Source organism: Urocitellus parryii, unplaced genomic scaffold (genome assembly GCF_045843805.1).
Source record: "Urocitellus parryii isolate mUroPar1 unplaced genomic scaffold, mUroPar1.hap1 Scaffold_70, whole genome shotgun sequence".
NCBI classification, from domain to species: Eukaryota; Metazoa; Chordata; class Mammalia; order Rodentia; family Sciuridae; genus Urocitellus; species Urocitellus parryii.
Genome location: NW_027554136.1, coordinates 551106 through 571960, shown reverse-complemented (window position 1 = coordinate 571960; position 20855 = coordinate 551106). Strand labels below are relative to the sequence as shown.

General features: G+C 35.3%; 1 pseudogene; it reads left to right on the top strand.

Moving 5' to 3' along the window:
• The first annotated feature begins 282 nt into the window (after positions 1 to 282).
• Positions 283 to 1769, top strand: LOC144252944 (mitogen-activated protein kinase 8 pseudogene; annotated as a pseudogene).
• Positions 1770 to 20855: the final 19086 nt, after the last annotated feature.

The following is a 20855-nucleotide window of genomic DNA, read 5'->3' as shown; positions in this document are numbered from 1 at the left end:
CATTATTATCTTGTTTTCTATATTTTTTAAGTTAACATGTTGTTCTTTCTCTGATTAATTGGAAGATTTTAAGATTATTGATATTCAGCCTATGTTCTTTTTCAATATAAACTTTTAAGATTCTAGTGATTCTTCTAAACATTTTAGCTGCATCTCACACATTTTAACATGAATAATTAGCTATTATTCAATTAAAAATATTATTCATATTTCCATAGTGATTTTGGTTTTTACCTTGGCACAATTTAAAAGTACAATGCTAGATTTCCGGCGTCCCTGTTACTCAGCGGAGCGGCCAAGGCCGGACGACGCGGCCCGGAGAGCGGAGCCGCGAGCAGCGCTGGGTAACGGCCGCGGCGAACGCCCGGACAGTGTCAGTCCTTTCTGGGGTCTTTACTATTGCGTTTTGCGGCGCTGCGGGCCTCTTGGTGAATTTTTGGATGAAGCCATTAAATTAATTTCTTGCCATCATGAGCAGAAGCAAGCGGGACAACAATTTTTATAGTGTAGAAATTGGAGATTCTACGTTCACAGTCCTGAAACGGTATCAGAATTTAAAACCTATAGGCTCCGGAGCTCAAGGAATAGTTTGTGCAGCTTATGATGCCATTCTTGAAAGAAAAGTTGCAATCAAGAAGCTAAGCCGGCCATTTCAGAATCAAACTCATGCTAAGCGGGCCTACAGAGAACTAGTTCTTATGAAATGTGTTAATCATAAAAATATAATTGGACTTTTGAATGTTTTCACACCACAGAAATCCCTAGAAGAATTTCAAGATGTTTACAGAGTCATGGAGCTCATGGATGCAAATCTTTGCCAAGTGATTCAGATGGAACTAGATCATGAAAGAATGTCCTACCTTCTCTATCAGATGCTGTGTGGAATCAAGCACCTTCATTCTGCTGGAATTATTCATCGGGATTTAAAGCCCAGTAATATAGTAGTAAAATCAGATTGCACTTTGAAGATTCTTGACTTTGGACTGGCTAGAACTGCAGGAACAAGTTTTATGATGACACCTTATGTAGTGACTCGATACTACAGAGCACCTGAGGTCATCCTAGGCATGGGCTACAAGGAAAACGTTGACATTTGGTCAGTTGGGTGCATCATGGGAGAAATGATCAAAGGTGGTGTTTTGTTCCCAGGTACAGATCATATTGATCAGTGGAATAAAGTTATTGAACAGCTTGGAACACTGTGTCCTGAATTTATGAAGAAACTACAACCAACAGTAAGGACTTATGTTGAAAACAGACCTAAATATGCTGGATATAGCTTTGAGAAACTCTTCCCTGATGTACTTTTCCCAGCTGACTCGGAACACAACAAACTTAAAGCCAGTCAGGCAAGGGATTTGTTATCCAAGATGCTGGTCATAGATGCATCTAAAAGGATCTCTGTAGATGAAGCTCTTCAGCATCCATACATCAATGTCTGGTATGATCCTTCTGAAGCAGAAGCTCCACCACCAAAGATCCCTGATAAGCAGTTAGATGAAACGGAACACACAATAGAAGAGTGGAAAGAATTGATATACAAAGAAGTGATGGACTTGGAGGAGAGAACCAAGAATGGAGTTATACGAGGGCAGCCCTCTCCTTTAGCACAGGTGCAGCAGTGATCAATGGCTCTCAGCATCCATCGTCATCGTCGTCTGTCAATGATGTGTCTTCAATGTCAACAGATCCGACTTTGGCCTCAGATACAGACAGCAGTCTAGAAGCATCAGCTGGACCTCTGGGCTGCTGTAGATGACTACTTGGGCCTTGGGGGGGTGGGAGGGATGGGGAGTCGGTTAGTCATTGATAGAACTACTTTGAAAACAATTCAGTGGTCTTATTTTTGAGTGATTTTTCAAAAAATGTAGAATTCATTTTGTAGTAAAGTAGTTTATTTTTTTTATTTTCAAGTGATGTAATTTAAAATCTAAGTTGTGTTTTAAAACAGCAACAAAACTGTATTGTATTTTTTGCTGTAATTAACTGTATAATGTAAACCTAATTATTTTATCATGTTTTAAATTTTTTGCATATTTGCTTTATCTATGCTGCTGATTTTTTTTTACTGAATTTGTAAGATTTTGTTTATCAAAGCAACTATTATGTGGTGACTTGCCTATATCATGAATTATTTAAGATTTTTATAGTTTTTTTATTAGAATTTATTTCAGATGTTTTGTTCATGATACTATCCTTCAGGGTTATATGCTTATCAATGAAATAACCCCAGAGGAGTGAGGGAAAATCACCTGTAGCCAGTTATATTCAGGAATAACTACTGTAAATGATGAACGTGGCAAGAGACCTCCATTGTTTGCTACCAGCCAATCCTAATTTAGATACAGCAATGGGTAGGCAATCCTACCTGAATTTTGGCAAAAGCCCCATCATCTAAATGGCAGAATAACTGAGAGCGTGTCTTTCAAGTGCCAGGAGTGTACCACCACCTTCTTTTCTCCCCACCTACCCAACAAAAAAGTCAAGGAATATAGTGTATTCTTCAAATTTGTGGCATGCTCAAAGCTATGATCACATAAAGCCAAGAGGATACTTCATGAATAATGCATTTCAATGCAAATAAACAGATAGTTCACTTATACTAGCTATGAGCCTGTTTTTGTACACACTGAGTTAGTCTCAGGCTGTAGGTCCTAGCAGTGGTCTAAAGTCTGGCTCCACATTTTCTGCAGCCTTGTCCCTTAGACCTTTCTGGTTTCAAAACTATTGGAGGGTTAGTCAGTTGAGCACCAGTTCTCATGGTGTTTCTGGCCATTTGATTCTGCCTGTAGTATAATCATTTATATCAGCTGTCAGGAGGTTTCAAAGCCTACTTAGATTTGTGTAGGTGACGTATCAAATGAGCAATATACCGTTCATCTGAAAATAGTAGCACACAGCCATATATAGGATATCATTTTCTAAGGACTGTTTCTTCACATCGAGCAGAGCAGGCATAAATGGTGGTTACTTAGTCTGAGTCTTTCATTTTTTATACCTGATTTCCAATATAACACGCAATGTGGATGTTGAGTAGTGTAAGAATGGTGCTGCTCCTGACAGGTGTGTGTTAACTGTTTACATTTTATATCTGCAGAATTATTTCTCTATAACTGAATTTTTCCTAGGTAAAGTGTCATTGAGGTTTCATTATTTCTGAACTACATTATCTGTAATGACCCCACGCACCTTATGTTATGCCTAAAACAAGAGGGATTTCATGTAATGAACTGGGAAATGCTTACTTACATAAATGGCAAGGTTCTGGGCGGAAAGCCTATCGGGATTCATGACCAACAGGAGCAAGAATAGGTGCAGCTCAGCAAATGTCTGAAAGTTCGCTTGGCATTTTATTCATATATTTAGTGCAAAATTCCTTTTGAGTTAGATATTTTAGGTCATTGTTAATGTGCAATATTTAAGATTAAAATACATTAGCCTTTTTATATACTTTGAAATAGCAAGCTTGTTTTTGATGGGTTCAAGTCATGATTTCTTGCCTCCCACACTTGGTAATGATCCCTTTTCTAGTCATACAACATGGTGCATTAATTTTATTAGGAAAATTAGAGTTTTGAGACTGTAACCCTCTTGAGTTATATAGGATTGGATTCACAATTCTAGAAATTTGAGCATGAGTGTATTCTCAGTTCATATTAGTTTTATAGTTAATTAGCTTTATTTTCTCTAGGGTAGATTATATCACTATTGCACTTTAACAGCTGACATGCCTTTAAAAGGTTCCCATATTTTATATTTCATTGCTGATATGCCATCTCTATTGATTCAGATGTTGGTTAAGCAAGGAATACCAGGTGTTCTGACTATATCATTTGTTGTAAATGCCAGCTCCCACTTGCCAACCATCATATTTCAGTTGAATTGAAAGGAAAAAAAAAGCCTATTGCTTAATGTAAACCAAACTGCTAACCAGTTATATCCTAAAACCAAGGTCTGGTTGTTAAATCTTGTGCCCTAGGTCTGAAAAATATATTGTCTAAATACAGCTTCCCCTTTTTGCTTAAATTTATTAAACTAACTATGTACTGGTACTTTTTCTTTTAGAGTCTTAAAGTGTCTTATATCTTTTTTTGAAGAAATTACAAATATCTGTCAAGCAGTAGTTGTATTAAGCCACTTTCTTATAATTTTGTTTTTCAATTTTATACACTTAATATACCCATCATCTTACTGTCAGAAAATTATTTTAGCTGAGACTTATGACTTAACTTTGTAAGTTTGAAAAGATACTGATTCTTTATTCACATCTTCCTAGTTACAGTTCTCTTACTCTCTAATATTTAGTAATCATTTGTAAACTGAATATGTCATTGAGATTGCTAAATTATAATATACATAGAGCATCTAAGCTCTTTCATACTATTTGCTGAACAATTTTCATTGTGTCACGCACCTTCGGCTGCTGATTGCTCCTGGTGTGCGCTCTTCCAAGTTGGTAAAGACGCAATGTGCTTACACCAGACTTTCTAGGAAAGACCAGCCTCTCAAAGGAGAAAGCCATCATGCAGCCTCCTTAATAATACAGAGAAGCTTGATTGTGTATAAAGCAGCAGACTTTCCTATAAGCTTTTTTGTTATTCTGTTCTGGGCTAATCTTGCCGGGTTGTCCAAAAAGATAAGATGAAGAGTATATCAATGTCTGGTAGTGAAATCAGCAGCAGGCAAGTGAAGCTGTTTCCTGGGTTACAAATACTATTGGCCAGTATCTGCTATATGTATGAAGACTATTCAGTGTTGCCTAGGCACTAGCCTGCACAACATTTTGAGGTTAAAACATAGTATATTTTCAAGAATACTGTTGTAGTTTGTGAGTGTTGTTCATTAGTCACACATTAGCTGTAGAGTGTATGCATGACACCCTGTGACCCCAGTAAACCTCTCTTACCAGTGAAGTAGAAAACCAAGCACCACCTTCTGTCATTAGCAGCCCTCTTAAATGTTGCCTCTCCATATAGCCTGTTGCATTTTAGCGTGCATCGTGTTTCTACTGATCTCTTTTAGGATTTTCCTGACTCACAGGAAACTAACTTGTCCTTAATAAAATAGCAAGAAAGATGAAGAGGTAAAGGGCATTGAAGCAGAAATGTATAGTTTGGGGTAAGATTGGAAAACTCATAAGGAAAACAAAAGTCCTAGTCAATTTCAAAGTAACTGCTCTTAGTAAAGTGCTCTTAAGGAGAGTCTAGTAAGAGTAACACTTTCTGGCCATTTCTGATTTAGATTCTCTTCATTACTGAAACTTCTGAGAAATATTACCTGTGGATTAGTTTTGCACAATATTCTATTCTCACAATGACTTAAAATGAAACTAGGTTTTTATTGAACTACCTCACACTAATTTTCTATGCTTTCCCAAGTAAGCTGTTGCCCTGTTAGACCTTTACTGAGTGTGAATTATAAATGTGCTTTGAATACTTTATAGCCAATGTTGAAAAAATACCAGTAAGTATGTAAAATATATACCTTGCATCAGTAAGAGACACTCACGTGTAAAATCTTTCACTGTATATCTTGAAAATTGTATTAGATGTGCTTGTTGACATTATTACTGTCTGTTTTTGTAAGTAGAAACCTGCTCGTGGTATCAGTCCATTCTTTACATTTCACAAAAGGAGTAAATCTTAGTAAATTTTACGAAGAAATAAATTACTTTTGTAGGCCCAATATTTGGTATATTTTTGAGAAGCTGTTAATCTTTTAGCCGAATGATGAAGTTAAACTGAAGTAGCTGTCTACCTGGACTGTGACATCTATTTTCTCATTACAGTTTATCCTGTTCAACAGGTTTTTGAACCTGGAAACCTAAGTATAGTTACTGACTTTTTTTTTCCTCCCTATACATGTCATTTTCTTCTTCACCACCCCTCCCCCCATGTCCAATTCCCTCTCCTCTCCTCACCTCGCCTCTCCTCTCCTCTCCTCGCCTCTTTAGATGAAACAAAATGGGGCACTTTGTAGGGAATGCTGAGATCATTATTGTGGTTTTTAATCATTCATGCCCTAGTCATTAAACATGCACCACTGGAATGTAAACATTGTTATCTAGTATGTCAATTGGTTATAATATTTTAAATAAAAAACAAAAAAGTGGTATGAAAATTAAAAAGAAAAAAAAAAAAAAAAAAAAAAACAATGCTAGATTTCCAAATTTACTGAGTTTTTGCTTTCTAAATGCCATAAAAGTTAAATTACAATTTTTAGCTGATACATAGAAACACAAAACTATATATAGTCATAAGAAACCATGTGATGTTTTGATACATGTTCATTTTTTATAATGTTTAATTCAGGTTAAACATATCTTTTTCTTTTTTTAATATTTATTTATTTATTTTTATGTAGTGCTGAGGCTCAAACCCAGCGCCTCACATGTGCTAAGCGAGCGCTCTACCGCTAAGCCACAACCCCAGCTCCAATATATCTCTTTTCTGAGACATTTATCATTTGTGGTAAAATGCCTTTCTCCCATTTTTTTGAAATACACAGCACATTGTCATTATACACACTCATCCTACAGTGACTGTAGCACACCAGAACTTCCTATATTCTATCTAACTATAACTTAGTGTCCTTCAATATCCCCTCCTCTATATCTCCAGCCTCTGGTAACTATCATTCTATTCCCAACCACTATAAAATCAACATATTTTGATTTCACATATTAGTGAGATTATGCAGTATCTGTGTTTCTGTGCTGGCTAATTTCACTTAGCATAACTATGTTTACTTCTACATATGAATTAAAAAATGACAGGATTTCATTCTTTTTATGGCCGAATAGCACTCTATTGTGTATACAGTACTGTTCTATTGTTAGTCACAGTTTTATTGTTGCTTTTGGAATTGGCAAATCACCATAATAGGAAAAGCAGTCCTAAATGCCAAGATCATCTTTTTTAGTCTCGATTTTTTTACATGATTTTGCAAATTCTCACTGTACGCATTGCAGATAATTCTTGAAATTTTCATAAGTTCTCCGATTTTTCAATTTTTCAAAGTGTTTTATAATTGTCATTACTACTACCACTTTGTGCAAAACTAGTTAGTCCTTTCCAGAAATAGATTTCTTTTTAAACCTTTATTTAAGTCAAGGACAGAATGTCTAGTTGAAATTGGCTCACTTCTTACATTTTCTTGACTCTGTACTAATAAAGTCCTTCCTCCCCATCTATGTCTTCCTAGGTAGTTTAGTGATGTAGCTTTTGTCACCTCATAACATTGTTGTCTTTTAGTCTCACCTGAGAGCTGGACATGGACATGATGAGAATAGAAGGAGATATTTAAGTGCCCTCCAGTCCTTCTTATCATAATTCTACTCAGTGTTTTACACCTGAGCCATGCTGTAATCTTGCTAGATGTCATGACTTTGATGAGCTCTGTTTTTAAGGACTCACACATGACCTTGTCTACTTACTTTCTTAGAAACAGCCACAGTAAACAGTCAGAAATGCTGAAGTAAGTCTTTGATTCAGGTACTCTGATTCTTATCCTCTGGGAGTTATCAGATTATAATAACAACATAGCCCTTCCTTATAGGTTTTAAACTGATATAGTCAACTTAATTTTTTCTCTTTTGGCCTGTAATTATTATTATTATTATTATTATTATTATTATTATTATCATTATTTTTACAAATGAATGCAGTAGCTTTTATGCATGTGAGTAGCAGGACATGACATCTGTGCAATGTAAATCTGGGAAGCTGTATGTCACTTCAGTGGCCCTTTATGAGGTATATATGTGGGTGATGAAAGTGTAAAGATAAGCAATAGAATGTGTAACATAAGTCTAAAGATTATTGTTGCATTTAGCTAAAAAGAAAGTAAATGTGATTGATAAGGGCCTCTTGGTAGTTTCAAAATCTACAATATTTTCTCTTGATGTGATTCTGTAATAACTAGTATTCAATTTGTGGCTATTCTTTGCATGTTTTTTTAAGACTTTTCTAAGTATCCAGTATATTTTATACACACACATAAGCATACATGTACACAATAATAGCAGTAATTGTTACCACTGATGAAATTTAGAGAAATCCATAGCTACTCCTTAAGTCCAAACCTATGTGTACTGGGCAAAACAATGAATTCAATGGACAGTAATGTATATCCCCATTGTTTGGATCTTCCTGGGTTTGGGGAATGGTGCTAATTTATGTTTTTCTCCTAGAGATGTGGTTTTGCATTTACTTTGCTATTTTGGAAGGATTTTAATCTATTTCTTTCCCTTCTGATAATCTTCATTCTATAGGAGCAAGACCCATGTGGGGATTTTGTTAGCTTTTTCACATTCTAGCTATACATTCAGGAATTTGAGAAATTAACCCAGAATTTTTGCAAGGACTCATTTAACACTGTAAAAAAGACTTAGGGGAAAATTTCTCTTTAGTCCTCATTGCCATGAACCTTCTCTTGAATGAGTTGTCCACATGAAAATTTAGGTCCCACTGATTCATGTGACTGAATAAACAGTGTCTAATAATTCTCCAAGTGTTCAAAGTTATTCTCATTTCCTCAATTCATAATTATCCTTGTAAGTGATTCAGGGTTTCTTTGGATAAGTTTACAAGGGATATTTACACTATGTAACCGTTGATGGGTCATTTTTAGAAGTACCTAGTTTTTTCCCTTTATCCAGCAGGTTCCAACGTTCTGAACTGACTCAGGTTTCGGAACTGAATAAATCACTGTACTTCTTAATTTTGTGACTGAAGAGAAGTGATAATGTAGCATTAGTCGATTAAATTTTGAAGCACATGTGAACTTACAACCCCTTAGGGGAAAAAGAAAACTTGAGAACTCGGACCTAAAGTTGTCATGACAGTGGGGGCTTGAAAGTCTCATGTCACCCTGCTGTCAGTTAAAAGTCAAGAGGTGGGATGGATCCCCCTTCACTCTGTTGTGGATAATGTCAGTTCTGACTTGGTTCACTTCCTTTCTGTGGGAGAAATTTAGTGTTTTGGATGGAGGAAGACTTGAGACAACTGAAGGCGGCTGGCTGGGGACACTCCCTGGTGCTGCATGAAGGTCTCATGTCCGGAATCTAACTCCATGGGAACCAAATATTGACCACTATCTCTCTCTTTCTTAGCCCTATGGAGGAGGGCATCATCACCCAATGACTCTTGGATCCTGAGATGAAAATCTTGGTGTAATCTGAGGTCTTTGGGAAAGAGGTGACCCATTAATCTTCATAGCATGAGACAAGCAATCTCTCCCTCTTCAGATATGCTTCCACCCCAATTCTGTCCACACAGTTTGCCCCTGAAACAGGGACTCATTTTGAGAGATACTTAATATAGAGCTCTCCTGCTATTATAATTAGACTACATTCTCTAGTCTCTCATAAAACACATTTTCTTCTGTACTCCCCTCCTCTGGCAAAAACAACACAAAAAACAAACAAACCAAACCCCCCAGAAAATGTATCTCACTTAATTAAAGTAAAAATACCCCTCATATGTTCAGGAATTAAAATTAATTTTTTTCTTTAGTGGTAATATCACCCAGACCACTAACAGTGTTGTCTCCCAATTCATATCGAAGGGCACAATATGAAAACATGGCCTGTGAGTATGAGAACCCATAAGGACAAAGGGAAAACATAAAAAAATCTTAAGGGCATGACTAGCTGGCAAATGTTTTCCCTTAAATTAAAATAGTTATCAAAAAGTTAGTATCCTCCATTCTGAGTGAGGCCCCAGTGGGAGGTCATGGAAGGAAAGGCAGAAACTACGGACCCCTAGAGGTTCTGAGATCAGAGTGGTGTCCCTTGGCAAAAGAGACAGTTTTCTTGGCACAGGTACCCATGGTCTGTTCTCTTTTTAAAATTATTTTTGTTCAGAGAGGAGGCTCATCCTCAAAAGTAATATTAAGTAATAGTAGGAGATGACCTAATTAAAGTTGAGATAAAGGAGATGCCTAATTATTTTCTGCATCCAAACTTGCCTGATTACCAACTGGGGAAATGAAAAATTATCTCCAGATGAAACATAAACTATAGGACCACACCTTAAGAGGCTGATTTTACAAAAGTAAAAATGGCTAAAATGCCCTCTGCATGAGATTTTGCCTCTCAAGCTCAGAATAGAAGCTTCCCTCACTTAGCTTCTGCCAGATCTCTATCTTGCCAAGGCTTGCATTGACATGTAAGTTGTGGAGGCCTGCAGGGCTTGCAGACAACTGATTTGGGACTGAAGAAAAAAAAAGTGTCACTTTTAAATCCAAGCTGCTTGTGGATGGCTGTTTTACATCATTGCTTTCTTAATAAGCTCCTCCCTTAGGACACGAAGTGGAAAATGGAATGGTCAAGTCTTCTTTGTTTTGAGAATCTTTACTAAGGATTTTAGGGTTCTCTCATTCCTTCACTCTAATTTGAACCCCAAAGTAAACTCTGATATGATAAATGATGTTCTTCTTTACTTCCACACTACGTATGGCTATGTCATTTTTTACTAGAACTCTTGCCTTTTAAATTTTATATTTTTTAGCTCATGGTTTTATGGTGAATTCACATTCAATCCTGTGCACCTAAATTGATGTATTTTTCTGATCTGTCTTATTTTATTCCACTGTAGAAGTTTTTACACTCTTTTTGTTCAGAGACCAATTTCAAGGGTTAGCTCTCAAATACATTGGGAAAATTTTCTCTTACAAAATGCTAAGTAGGGCATACACATGGTGATTTGGGGGATAAATTTTGTAGAGTCTGTAATAAAGATCTGTATCATTGCCTCCTACCTATAGAGATCTACCTAAAAACAGGTAGATCCTGTATGTTTTGTGTATGTGTGTGCGTCTGTGTATCATGTTGTTGTGTCTACATATGTGCTTGTGTCCATATATCATGCACTAGTATCAAAGTTGGCATATAGACAAATGAGCACTCATAAATTAAAAATTAAATGAGAAATGGATAAAAATATCTTTTAGTTCATGTGAATTAAAAAGTTTAATTTCATTTAGGTAAATGAATGACAGTAAAATGTCAAAAATTACTAACTTACAAGTTTTTCTAGGTGGACAGTTAGCAGAGTCTGGGTATCTATAAAATGTCCACAATGTAATATCCATTTCTTTTAGGATTATTCTTCAACAAGGAAGTGATAACTACTACTGTTGCTAGATATCTTGATTTTTAAAAAAGTGAATATATTCAATTTACCTTCAATGGGATTAATCATAAATGCATTTGTCAAGGAGACATTTGATTAATTTACGAGGTTAACATGCAAAAATATCAACTGCTAAATATAAAATCAAGTACTGTTAACTTCTTAAATTCAATAGGTAATATATTTAAACATTAATTGTGGTTTTATAAATTGGTAAAATTGAAAAGGTTTAAGATTGTTTATCTTTGTGTTTTTATTATAAACAGGATCCTAAAAGCAAAAATTCTATTAGGTGTAATTTATATGCAAAGAGTATCAAAGGTTTCAGTTGGATTTCAATTAAAGTGCTATAAAAATAAGAATTTTATCTTATTAAAGTGGAAAAATTTGTCTAAATTCATAAATTTCATAAGGATATTTCAGAATGTGAATTTAAAATTCGTCAAGAGCTAGGAAAGAAGGTTCTAGATGTGAAAAAAAATTAACATGGAAAGTAGAGGGGAAAAAAGGTTTCTAGATGTGAAAGTCCTTTGTGTGGTAAAGTAAAAAGTTGTAGAATGTCTAAGTAAGTAAGTAAGTTACAGAAGGTTTGTGAAAGGCAAATTTCAAAAAGTTTGTGTGTGGGCTGGGGATGTGGCTCAAGTGGTAGTGTGTTCGCCTGGCATGCGTGGGGCTCTGGGTTTGATCCTCAGCACCACATAAAAATAAAATAAAGATGTTGTGTCCACTGAAAACTAAAAAATAAATATTAAAAAATTCTCTCTCTCTTAAAAAAAAAGTTTGTGTGTAACTAGGTTGTACATAGGTAGCACAATCAGTTATTTAAGGCTTTTTCATGAGGTCAAATATTAATGTACTGATATAAACAAAAGTTTGATCCTCTCTGGGTTAAAGTAACAATTTTTTTTGATGGTGAGGAGACCAGGGATTGAACTCAGGAACACTCAACCACTGATCCACATCCCTAGCCCAATTTTGTATCTTTTTAGAGACAGAGTCTCACTGAGTTGCTTAGCACCTCACCATTGCTAAGGTTGGCTTTGAACTCATGATCCTCTGATCTCAGCCTCCAAAGCCACTGGAATTACAAGTGTGTGCCACTGTGCCTGACACAAAGGTTTCTTAAAATATTAATCTATTCTTACCTATCAAGAGTATTTCTTGTGTATGTTAAGTTTTATTCTTTAGAGGAACTAGTATTAAAGGAATTAGGGTTTGTACAACTCTGGTTAAACAGCTGTTACTTCAGAGTATTACACTACATTATAGATTCTGAATTTTTCTTTGAAATCTAAATTCAGTCAATATAAAAACATCAGTATAATTATGGTGCTATTACTGCTTCATGATATAATAACTGTACTCATATCTTCCACATATGCAAGCCTGTAGAGTATAAGGTTTAGAAGAACATTTTACCAAGCTGGTGTCCTTTAGACTAAAGGTTTGGATTATAAATATCATATTTTTGATTCATAGCTCTTATACAAACTAAATATGCATTTATTCTTGTTAATTACATTGTGTATTTTCCTTGTAAACCTTAACTGTTACATGTTAGTGCATTACAGTAATATAACTTCTAATATAACAACCTAAGTTAATTTGAGATAATAAGCCATCGCCTACAGGACGATGTAAGGCTAACTTCTAGTACTAATACTAGAAGTTAAATGAAATAGAAAAGGTAAATAACTATAAACTTATAGACATTAAATTTGAAACCTAGAACTCTTAAGACTGGTGAAACTGGCTTGCTGGATGTTTAAGGCCAAAGCTGAGAGACTAAAGCTAAGTAAATAAAGGGAAAGAAAGAAAATTAAGACATTACTTGGCTCTTGCCTTTTAAGGCCAAGGAATGATGGGATTCCCTAAGGGCTTTGTAACTTGAAGCCACATTACCCCCTGATCAGAGGGATCAATGAGACCCTGGAGAATATAAAGCTAACCAGTGCACATGCTGCAAATTGGAGGGTCATTGAAGAGGGAGATGTACATGATGCTTCCAAGGAAAGCCATGTGGTCAATGAGACCTGAACCCATCCTGGCAGATGGCACTAGAGGAGCTAAAAGGCTTTTCTCATGTTCCAAAGAGTGATATTCTGAGGGAATTCAGCTGATTTTTAACAATAGATAGGAACAAGGTCAGTTTGACCAACTTGGTCTTAAACATCTAAAAAAACAGTTATAACCAAAGTATAGCCCATTTAAAATAAAAGACAATAGTTCTTTTAAGACATATAATTGTGTGAGCCCCACAGCCCTAATGCCTCCCAAATTCTGAGACATTTTTCCTTTGCAAGGCTTATATTTACCTCTGCCAACCAAAAAAATTGGACTGGCCTCTGTGCCTTGGTCTTCCTTACTCCCCAAATTGATGTTTTCTTCTAACAACCAAAATTTTCCTACCCCAAAAATGGTGCACAAGAGAAAGAAGAGAATCCTTCAGTTTATTCCCTTACTTATAGGGCTAGAGATATCCATCAGGATTGGCACAGGAGCAGTGGGATTAGAAACCTCTATTAAGCACTATAAAAAAAAATGGCAGTAAAGGCTACTGAAGATATCCAATAGGTCACCAAATTTTACAAAATCAGTTGAATTCCCTGGCATCTGTTATCCTGCAGAACTGTTGGGAACTAGACCGCCTTATTGTAGAATAGGTGTCCTCCACCTCTTTCTCAGATAAAAATGTTGCTTCCATGTTAATAAGTCAGGAATAGTAAAGGATAAGATGAGAAATCCAAAGGAACAAGCCACTAATCTAGCAACCATCTCCTCCTCCCCTAGATGGTGGAGAGAACTTCCAATCTGGATTTGGCCCATTATGACCCCAATTATCCTGATTATCTTATTTTACTCCCTTCTTCCATGTTGAATTAATCTTTTCCAGATGTTTCTGGAAAACATTTTCCAGAATATGTCTCTGCCATTTCCAAGGCCACAACCCAAGAACATGTGAAAACTACATTCCTCCTTCAGACTCTAGAAGATGTCCCAAGGACACAACTGCTCAACAGAAAGTAGACAGGTATGATGAGTCACCCCAACACATTATACCCCTTTTAGAGTCTGGAATGAAGGAAGTTGAAACTTATAACCCTGCTGGTGAAAAAGGAAATTAAGGACTCTGACCTTTTGCAATTTTCCTTATCTGCCAAAGTTCCTTTCTTGCCAAAAGGAAGCCTGCTCAAAGTATCTGACAAACTCCGCCCATGATGGGACTCTGGTATACTCCATAAAACTCAGGCTCTTGTTGTAGCTAGTTGCCTTTTACCCTCAAAAATGTGCTCCTCCTTTGCTTAATAAAATATCACCGATCCATTGAAATCTATGTCCCATTCTTTTTTAAAAATATTTTTATTCTGATTTGTTATATATGACAGCAGAGTGCATTACAATTCATATTACACACATAGAGCATGATTTTTAATATCTCTGATTGTATACAAAGTATACACACAATTCATGTCTTCATACAAGTACTTTGGATAATGATGTCCATCTCATTCCACCATCATTTTCAACCCCATACTGCCTCCCTTTGGCTCCCACCCATTTGCCCTATCTAGAGTTCTTCTACATCTCCCCATCTCACATTCTTTTTCTTTTTGTATTCTCCTTCATTTGATTTCAAATTTAAATTTTCACATTTGTACTAAATAAAATTTAATTATGCCATCTATCTTGTAGTTTTAAAAACTAAGGACTGTTAGTCACCTTGAATTATATGATTGTTATTAACCATCAGATTCTCATTCCTATCTTGGTAACCATCCATACCTATATCATCTCAGGAATAAGTTCTACCACCTGGACTCTGCCATTCCAGGATCCTATTATCACTGTGAAATCTTGTAGCCCATTTCAATAGTAGCACTAGTCATTCTGACCTTTATCCACTAACCTACAAAAGACAGAAACTATAGCAATTTTAAGAAAAATTGGAGCTCTTCTTAGCTATGTGTTTTTCAATTTTTCAGTGTCCTTTATGCTTTTAGGAACATAATCAGAGGGTAGATGAGTGAATTGCACATCATAAATCACTTTCAGCATTCCCATTTCAAATGTCTCTTATTTCTTCTTCTACATTATAATAAGGGACTTCTAACAGTTCAACCTCATCCCATGGAAGCCACCATTGTTTGCAGACCATTCAGCATTCAAACATATACAGTTAGAACCATCTTCAGGTACTCAATTTAATAATAAATCAAGAAACTCATATAAAATCAACCATGTCAAGAAATCCAAACCTTATCTAAAGTTAAGTTTATCTATACCTAACCTAGGAGTCTCAGAATGCACATAAAAACTTTTGCAGAAATAAATGATCAAATTCTTTTGGTATATAAGTTTTATTTTCCTGGGTTTAGTTTTCATTTGCCTATTAAAACTTAGAAACTGACTTCAGTTAAATTTTAAGGACACAATAAGGAATGGTACATAGAGTGGGTAAGAGACTTTGCATATGCAGAAAAAAAGAACTACTTTTGGTTTTGTGACCACGGGTAATCAAAGCCAGAAATACCCTTCAGATAATAAAGGATAAAAAGTTATTTTTTCAGGTACATATATTTGCAACACTCTGAGTAGTATAAATTCTGTCATATGATTTTATTACAATTCTCAAGCTTCTACTATTCCTGCATAAGAACAGCCCTAACTCTGAAGTTGCAAATTTAACCTATGTTCTAAGTTTTGGAGCTTATAGAATTAGATCCTGTTTTAGTCAGCTTTCTTACTGCTGCGACTGAAATACCCAACCAGAACAACTGTAGAACAACTTTTATACCTTATTTGAGGGCTCATGGTTTCAGAGGTCTTAGTCAACAGAAGGTCAGCTCCATTCTTCAAGGCTTGAGGGAGGACATCATGATGGAAGAGTGTGGCAGAGGAAACCACCTCACACTGAGAAGCTTGAGAGGTCTCTACTTGCCAGATACAAATATATACCACAAAGCAGCGCTCCAATTTTCACCTCCTCCAGCCACACTCTACCACTTCAGTTACCACTGAGTTAATCCTTATCAGGGGATTATTTCACTGATTTGGGTAAGACTTTCATAACCCAAGCATTTCATTTCTCTTTTGAACCTTCTTGCATCATCTCACATATGAGATTCTGGGGGACACCTCATATCCAAACCATAATAGATAGAAAGAAGTCATATAAAGTTATATCCTAAATATAAATTAAATGCAGCAATATTTTCGTTAAGATATATTTATCTACTTCTTGTGATTTAACAAGTTTATCGGTTCAGATAAGTTTATTTGAATAAAAATTCTAGTTAGTGGAAAAATTAGCTTTCCAGTGGGTGACTTCAGCCCAGATCACCAAATAGGCTGAAAAACAAAGAATTTCTCAAGCTATTCCTAAACCAGTGAAGATTGATGGCTTACCTAAAATTAGATTGGCGTTTTGAATATTTAGGTAAGAACAGTTTTGAGAAAAGCCTATCAGTCATAGTACTGATGACAGAAACAATATTGAAAGAAATGGCTGATGAGGCATACTTTATTGAAATAAACATTCATTACATCTCAACATGCCTCATCAGCCATCTCTTTCAATACTATACATGCATGGGGTATAAATTATAGGCTTTATGAGTTATTATTAACTAAACTTATAAAAATGTAAATTTCATATGTATACATCTTGGACATAAATAAGTGAATGTATGAGAATTAGGAATTTGTGATATGAAGACATACTTTAATTACGAACCCAGCAGCATGCTATCTCCCAAAAAGAAGTGAATATTTATAATAAAATCTAGTCAAGCCATTTATCTTTGGTGTAGGTTTGCCAGAACACAGTTTATATTTGCATCATATTCAGGTGGTAATTGGCATGGGTACAAAATAACCAGTCCAGTACCACAAGAGTTTTTTTTTTTCTCCTAATAAAAACAACAATAAAAATAAAATAACCCAAAATCCCTTTAAACCATGATCTTTTTGAAGTTCTTATTTCTTTTGTCACAAAAATATCTTTACACATTTTGGACTTTGAGATATTAATATTAAAATGGAATAGAATCTTAATCCAGAGTTTCAGTCCTGAATCAAGTTATGGACAATTGGCTAACTTAAAGGGAAAGTCATTTAACTTTCTGGACCTCAATTTTCTATTATTCAAAATAGAAGGGGCCAATGAGAAACTTTTCATGTTTGTGTTCAATCTAATGAACTATAATTCTATGGATCTGTTGTAAAATTATACCCTCTCACACATTTACCTTAAATGTCATTATAATGTTTAATAAAAAGTCTAAGCAAAATATCTATCTAATCAATCTATCTTTCTAACAAGTGACATTAGGATAAAAATTATCCACCCCCTGAAAAAATATCTGAAAAATTAAAGTGTTAAATATATACAAATTTAAAAATATTTCACAGTTGAAAGCTCTATAAGCAATAATTCCTCGATTGCAAAATGAATTAATAAATTTGACTGGGAATTGAATGATGAAACAACTAAAAGGGAAACCATTTGTTATTTACATAAAAAACCTTTCAGATTGCTCACTTTAACAGTCAAAAATGCATATTAATGAGAACAGGTAACCAGGAATTACAATGTATAAGAATGAAAGTCCAGGAGGGAGATAAATTATAAAACAATTATATAAATATTTAAATGTGCATATCCTTTTGTTCTTTACACTTATTTCTAGGATTTTACTCACTGGATAAGTTAGCATATATACACAATATTCTATAAAATTAGATGCTGTCTCTAGCATTGTTAAGGCAAAGTGATCAAAAATAAAAATAGAAAGAAAGAAAGAAAAAGATACAAATGTATCCACCTCAAAGAAGTATTAATGAACAGCCCCCAACAGATTTGGAGATAGCCCATCTCAGAGAAGTGATAAGCCCATCCCAAAAGTCCTTCCTGCCCTTTTGGCCCACCTGTGTCCCACCCCTCAGGCCCTCCAACCTTCATTCCATCACCAAACCTATAAGAAGGGGAACACATTTGCCCGCCAACTGGATTCCACCTCTTGGGTCCCCTTCTTCCTCTGGGAGAAGTCTTTTCTCCTGTCCTTTAATAAACTTCTAATCTCTACTCTGACTTTGCCTTGGCGTGTGCTTTTCTGGTGTTATTCTTCAACATCGGGGAAGCAAGGACTCATCACCAGCCAACAGCGGTATATGTCTGGTTACCAAACTAAGCTGCTTATATAAATATACTATTATTCCACCCTCACAACAAGTAGAAACAGACTGCGTGGGCTGAAATGGGATGATTTGCGAGATCCACCATATTTCATACATTATTAAAGTGCATTTTCTTTAGTGGCTTATATATTAGAAAAGTAGATTATTAGGGAAGTTGTGATGAAATTTTATTGCCTACAAAACAAAACATCAGACTCAAACTAGTAGGATGACTCAGTTTCCTGGAAGAATGTCCCCTGAGATATCTTTGGTTGTAGGGGTTAGAAGAGCATTCCCCTCACCACTTAGGGTCAGTCTATGGAATTGTCATGTGTAGGAATATAGAGAAAGTGGGCCAATGGCTTTTTATATTGTTTTAGGTCATCTTTTTGAAAATTGCTAAGACATCTAACTTGATAAAACAAACAATAATATTGTGAGAGAAAACAGAGACTGTGGAAATTGAAGTTGAAAAGTGATTATAGGATTTTAGTTTTTGAATATGAAAATTTAGTTGAACTTATGTTTGCTTGAATTTTTCTTTTTAATGCACATACAGAATTGCCATCTTATAAAATTTCATGTCCAATTAAAACTAAAAGAACTCATTGCTTTTAAAATAAATCCTAAATGATAAAAATATTGTGTTATAACTTAACTGGTAACATCTTTCATTCTTGATGGATGGTAAAATATTAGTAGCACCTTTCAATTTAAGATGATGTCTTAGATTTGATGAAATACTATATTGTTACATGAAACAAAAGAATATAATATAAAACGGGGAAATGCTATATTTTCATTTCTGTGGGAAACATTAAAATAGTTAATTTATGCTTCTATAAGCATGAAAAGTATCTGGAAAAGTATGCGGAACAAAACCTGGTAACAACATGGACTAAAAGAATGAGCCAGAATAGGAAATTGGAGTATTTTCATAAAAATTGTTTTCATACCTTTTTATTGCACACAATTGTTAACAATAAAATCAGATTATCTTCAGGGTCCTGAAGAAATTTATGAATGAGAGTCAATGTTAAATATAGTATTGATAAAATTGCTTAAATGATTCTTATTATAAAAATTACATAACAGTTCTTTTTTTTGACTTTTTTTTCCTTTTTTTTAATTTGTTTTAATGTTGGTTGTTCAAAACATTACATAGTTCTTGATATATCATATTTCACATTTTGATTCAAGCGGGTTATGAACTCCCATTTTACCCCATATACAGCTTGCAGAATCACATCAGTTACGCTTCATTGCTTTACATATTGATAAACTCATGTCTGTTGTATTCTGCTGCCTTTCCTATCCTCTACTATCCCCCCTCCCCTCCCTTCCCCTCTTCTCTCTCTACCCCCTCTAATGTAATTCATTCCTCCCCCTTGTACTGTTTTTCCCTTTCCCCTCACTTCCTCTTGTGTGTAATTTTGTATAACCCTGAGGGTCTCCTTCCATTTCCATGCAATTTCCCTTCTCTCTCCCTTTCCCTCCCACCTCTCATCCTTGTTTAATGTTGGTCTTCTTCTCGTGCTCTTCTTCCCTAGTCTGTTCTTAGTTACTCTCCTTATATCAAAGGAGACATTTGGCATTTGTTTTTTAGGGCTTGGCTAGCTTCACTTAGCATAATCTGCTCTAATGCCATCCATTTCCCACCAAATTCTATGATTTTGTCATTTTTTACTGCAGAGTAATACTCCATTGTGTATAAATGCCACATTTATTTTATCCATTCGTCTATTGAAGGGCATCTAGGTTGATTCCACAGTCTTGCAATTGTGAATTGTGCTGCTATGAACATCGATGTAGCAGTGTCCCTATAGCATGCTCTTTTTAGGTCTTTAGGGAATAGACCGAGAAGGGGAATGGCTGGGTCAAATGGTGGTTCCATTCCCAGCTTTCCAAGAAATCTCCATACCGCTTTCCAAATTGGCTGCACCAATTTGCAGTCCCACCAACAATGTACAAGTGTACCCTTTTCCCCACAACCTCGCCAGCACTTATTGTTGTTCGACTTCATAATGGCTGCCAATCTTACCGGAGTGAGATGGTATCTTAGGGTGGTTTTGATTTGCATTTCTCTGACTACTAGAGATGGTGAGCATTTTTTCATGTACTTATTGATTGATTGTATGTCCTCCTCTGAGAAGTGTCTATTCAAGTCCTTGGCCCATTTGTTGATTGGGTTATTTGTTATCTTATTGTCTAATTTTCTGAGTTCTTTATATATTCTGGATATTAGGGCTCTATCTGAAGTGTGAGGAGTAAATATTTGTTCCCATGAACATAACAGTTCTTAATGTCTCTACATCTGTATTTCCTCATCTTGTATATTGGAGAACTTAGAAAATGGGTATTACTTTTCTATAAAATTGCATAAATTGTAATATTCCTTTTCATTCCACATCCTTTTTATTTGGAATTTTCCTCTCCTTATTCTTGTCCCTTTCTCTTTGATAGTTGTGATTTCTTATATATGCATGTTAAACAAAATGGCAACAAATACTCACTATTTATTCATTATTCAGTCAAAAGTAGGAA